We start from the raw sequence: 5,283 nt of genomic DNA, 5'->3' as shown, positions 1-5,283 counted from the left end.
CTTTCTCTCATCAGGTGGCTCTCCCTTCCTGATCCCTAAATTACGGCTCTTCTGTGAGACCCTCCATGAGGGACAATTGACAAATATCATTGTAAGTTGTTGTATTCTCTCTTTGATTTAAGTCAACAAAAGCACTGTGACAGCTTGTGCTGACATTTGGACTTTGGCTTTTGAAGACCATTAAGTTCATGAGGCGAAGGTGTGACCGTATCCCATACCCAAACAAAAAATAGCCTGACTGATCACATGGTACATGTCTTGAGCAAGCATGTGCAGGCAGATCTGTGGTAGGCCTTGTGAAATATCTTGATATAAGCCCCACTTACCAGACCACATAATTAGCTTTTGACCTACATTTCTCCCCAAGCTTTTTGTGCATAAGCTACAGGTCAGTTTCACTGGGATTGACTCAACGCGTCAAGGAAATCTGTATTTTCTGACCAAAGCTAAAGAAAGCCAAATCACTATCAAATGTTTCACAATGTTTGACAAACAAAGATTTTAATGTTCTTTTCAAAAGTAACAGCTGTTTATGGATGTGTTGCCACAAAGTGAGTTAAGAGGGCGTTTGTGCATGACTCACTCGAATTTTAATTTCTAAAAGATAACTTCCTCACATTGAAAATCTTCCTTTGATAATGTGATGGTGTGGGTGGACAGATCCGTGAATGGTTTTCCACTGTATGTAGTTTGGCTGTATAAATATGTTCTCTCTATAACATAACAATCATAGAATGAAAGTGTAACATAATATAACATAGCATACCATGGTGTGGCGTAATGTATCAAATCATGACATAAAGTGACATGTCATTCCATGACATAATGTGATATGACATTCCATGACATTCCATGTCATGATATTCCATTATTATGACATTCACTGACATGACATAACATTCCATGACATGCCATTATGTGAACTGACATAACAATAAATTCTATGACATTAATTAGTGTGATATAATATTCCACGACATGACATAATGTGACATAATATTCCATAACATGACATAATGTGACATCATATTCACGATGACATTGTCTGACTAGACATTCAATGGTATGACATAATCTTATATGACATTCCATGACATAACATAATGTGACTGGATATTCCATGGCATGACACAGTCTGACATGACATTCTATGGTGTGATATAATGTGATATAACATTCCATGGTGTGACATAATGTGATATGACATCCCATGACATGGCATAATGTGACATAATATTACATGACATGACATGACAAGACAATGACATGATACAAAATGGAATGACATTCCATGGCATGACATAATGTGACATGACATTCAACAATATATCATAATGTGATAAAACTTTCCGTGATATGACATAATGCGATATGGTATTTCATGACATGAAATAATGTGATATGACATTCCATAACATATCATATTATGATGTGACATTCCATGTCAACAGCAATTGACAATTAATTACAAAATATGACAGGACATTCCATGACATTCTATGGCACATCATAATGTGACATGACAATCCCTGATATGACATAATGTGACATAATATGACATAATATGTCATGACATAATAGCACAATATACCATGACATGATGTAAGCTGACATAACATGACACTCCATGACATGACATAATGTGACATGGCATGCCACGGCATGACATAATATAACATGACATGCCATTGCATGACATAATGTGACTTTACATCAATTGACATGACCTACTGTGACATGACATTCCCTGAAATTACATTTGATGGTATGACATGATGTTACATAATATTACATGACATGACATAAAGTGCACTAACATAACATGGCATGTTACGTGACATGAAATTCTATAACATCACATTGTGTGGCATGACAAGATATGTCATGGCACGAGTCATAAAATGATATGAATTGATATGACATGGGATAATGCACCATGAAATGGTACATGACACAGAATAATATAACATAAATGCTCAAGACTTGACACAATGTGACAACACACACTATTGATTTTCATGGCATGACATGACATGACATAGCTTAATATAGTATGACATGACATGACACAACTTGGCAAAATGTTATACATTAATGCTCAAGACCAAAAATAATGTATATTGAAACCTCTAAAGCAGAATGCATCCTCATTGTTGGTCAAATCAGTGCAGGCGATCAAGGCCGTGAACAGGTATCAGCCTCAGGGAAACACATTTAAGGTAAACAAAATTAAGTTTATAAAACTGGAACATCACATTTCGGTATAGCTGTGATATACTTAAAAACATCTCATTCCTGTGAGATTCATTTATTTCAAATGACCAAATCACTTTGTTGTGATTAGTTTACTTAATTAAAGGACATAATCACTGTAGATAGTAGTGTGCATTGGGAAACATTTAAGTGAAGTTCTGAAGCTGTGCAGTTATTTGGCAAATTACTGCATTTAGCATTTCAGGTTAAATTATTTTTAAATAATACCAATGTTTAAAAATCATAACAGCCTTTCTGGTTATGCATTTCACAACAAAGTGACAATATTCTTTTTACAATACGTATTTGTAAGTAAGGAACAGATTCTTTTATAACATGAAAATCTTTCATTTGTTTTATAATTCCCTGCTTTCAAAGTATTTCTGCAACAATATCTGGACATACTTTTAGATTCATGGATGGATGTGAAACCATTTTGTTTTTAATATAAGATACAATGAACGACCAAAAAATGTATGCGCTCCCTTATTCTGAAATGTTATTTTAAAATCATAACATGAGCCCCATACAGTTTATTCAAAAAAAAAGAAAACATATTACACATGATCCCTCACAACTCAAAGAGCTACTAAGAGAACTGAAGAGTAAATGAAGACATGATTATTTGCATTTCTATACTAATTCAGAAATTCATGATGGCGCTCGACTATTCACCATGGCACAGCCTACTTGTTGTACCTAGTTCATGCAATAATCTATTTATGCAGGAGAACACTGATTGTGTGTGTAATCCCAGATGAAATTCTTGTGGTGAAAGACGATGCAGGCCTTACAGCAGATTAATGCCATGACGATGTGTTCCGCTGCTGATGAGACCGGGCTAAACAATTTCTTTATGGACGGTGGAAATGTTGGGGTTCCCTGCTCAGAGGGACCAGGGGCCACAGGATGATATGCGCTGCAGAATTCATACTGTTCTTAATGTTCTCACCAAAGAGAATAAAGGATTTGAAAAAAAGAAAAGACAAAGTAATTCAGACCTCTTTTGTATAAAATCCTCCCAAAAGCTACTCAGCCCATGATTTCATTATCATTCCAACTTACAATAATCCTCTCAGAGTGGAGTTGGCCCTTGTTAGATGTCTATACTTGGGTATCAAAAAACCCTGGGTGTCAATGGGTAAGAGGGTTGGGAATATGCCTAAAGTTTATGTGTGCGTGTGTGTCTGTGAGACTGTGTAATTGTGCATGTTTGCAAATGAGCGTAGATGCGGGTGTGTGTGTGTGTGTGTGTGTGTGTGTGTGTGTGTGTGTGTGTGTGTGTGTGGTGGGTAAGGGTGTGTGCGTGCATGTGCGGGAATGCTGGGTGTTTGGGATCATCCCCAGACGCTCAAGACTGTTTTGATTTCCCACTTCATGGAGAACGTGAGAGTAATCCCCTCAGGATTCCCCCTCTAGAGGTCTTTAGCTGCCATAAGCCACCATTCAACAGGCAAAACCCAACATGGGCTCAATACAGCCTGCTGGTATTACTGGATGATTGGGGAGGGGAGAAGGCTTAATCTGCCCTGGTGGCTAACCTGTCGCTGAAAAGAAACCTGCAGGGAAGCCAGCCATGAGACTGGTGGGCTGACAAAGTATATTCTTCATCCTCTGGCTACACTGAAGGAAACCTGGGAAGGATTTGTTAACTGAGGACTGAATGATACATCACTCAATTTGTTTTTTTTTAATCAATCACGTCTGTAGTTTTTAAGCTTTTTATTAAAACTTTTTACCTAAGGAATGTACCAGCATGATGGCAGTCATGCTGTTAAGCAACAGCATACTACTAAAGAAATAAATATAGCAGAGAGGTAATATGTTTAGACGTCTTTGTGCTCTTTTCACTATGGATGCTGAAGGGCCCAGATAGAATAGTTTTATTTTTTGTCTGTCTTTAACAGACTTTCTGTGCACATGGTGTGCTTTACCATATCTTATTTCATAAATTATTAAAAGCCATGCACTTTATGTTAAAAATATAATGTTTTGACCTTTTCGGTTACACTTTACTTTAAACCCATCTTCTTAGCATTTAAAAGCAGTATACTGTATAAACATTTAATACACGTTGTATAATACACTATAATGTAGTTGTAAGCAGATATAAAGACATTTTGAGTGTTTATTAATGGATAGTATTTGTTAACAACTATAGCTTCTTCTGTGAAGACGTATTTTATATTATTACATCGGTATTTTACTATATTGTCATTCATTATCCGATTATACACCAGCATCCACTAATGGTTGCCGACAAGAGGAGTTATAGTTGTTGACATTCACATTAATAAAGGCTTAAATCTGGCTAACAGTACTTTATAGTGTGTTAGAAACCATTTATTGAATATTTATATACTAGCTATAAATATTAAACGGGCAGTTTCTGTTTTTCATTTCTGACAGTTGTGGGCACCTTTTCAACCTTCCTCTGCATGTTCTAATTAAAGTGAATAGACCACACAAGTGCAAAGTGAAGGTTTTCTCACTCCCTCCAAGGTGATTTAATTTGAATGTTTTTTATTTGACCATGAGTTAACCCCTTATCTAAGTACGACCAAAATTATTTTTGTTGCCTAAACTTTTAACCCTAAAGTTCAATAACAATTGGTGTACATGCATCTGGATTGGTGCCCCAGCAAAATGTTTAGTTAACATTTCCAGGTAAAGAAGCCCATGTGCCCAGTTGGAGCTATTCTTAAATAACTCATTTTATGGTGAAGGAGTTTAGTATTTACATATTTTCTGTCCACAAAAAATTTCAACCTTTCAAACTTAGCTGCGGATAAGAAGCTACTCCATATTACTCAGGTACAAAAAAGCATCCTAATTCAGAAGACTTGCATGTGTCAACTGTCTGACATTTCTGTCTAAACATTCAATCTTTAAGTTCAGTGGCAGGAGTATATGATGCAATGATCAACAACATTAAAAGAAATATGTCATGGTGAAAATATTTTTGGAGTTGTATCTGGCATTGCATGTTGATGTGTTTGCCAAATTCTCCTGCCATTCAAGTAAATCCAG

The sequence above is a fragment of the Xiphias gladius genome, chromosome 5 (assembly GCF_016859285.1).
Source record: "Xiphias gladius isolate SHS-SW01 ecotype Sanya breed wild chromosome 5, ASM1685928v1, whole genome shotgun sequence".
NCBI classification, from domain to species: Eukaryota; Metazoa; Chordata; class Actinopteri; order Istiophoriformes; family Xiphiidae; genus Xiphias; species Xiphias gladius.
The sequence above is the reverse complement of the archived record's forward strand: the minus strand, read 5'-3'. Positions refer to the sequence as shown.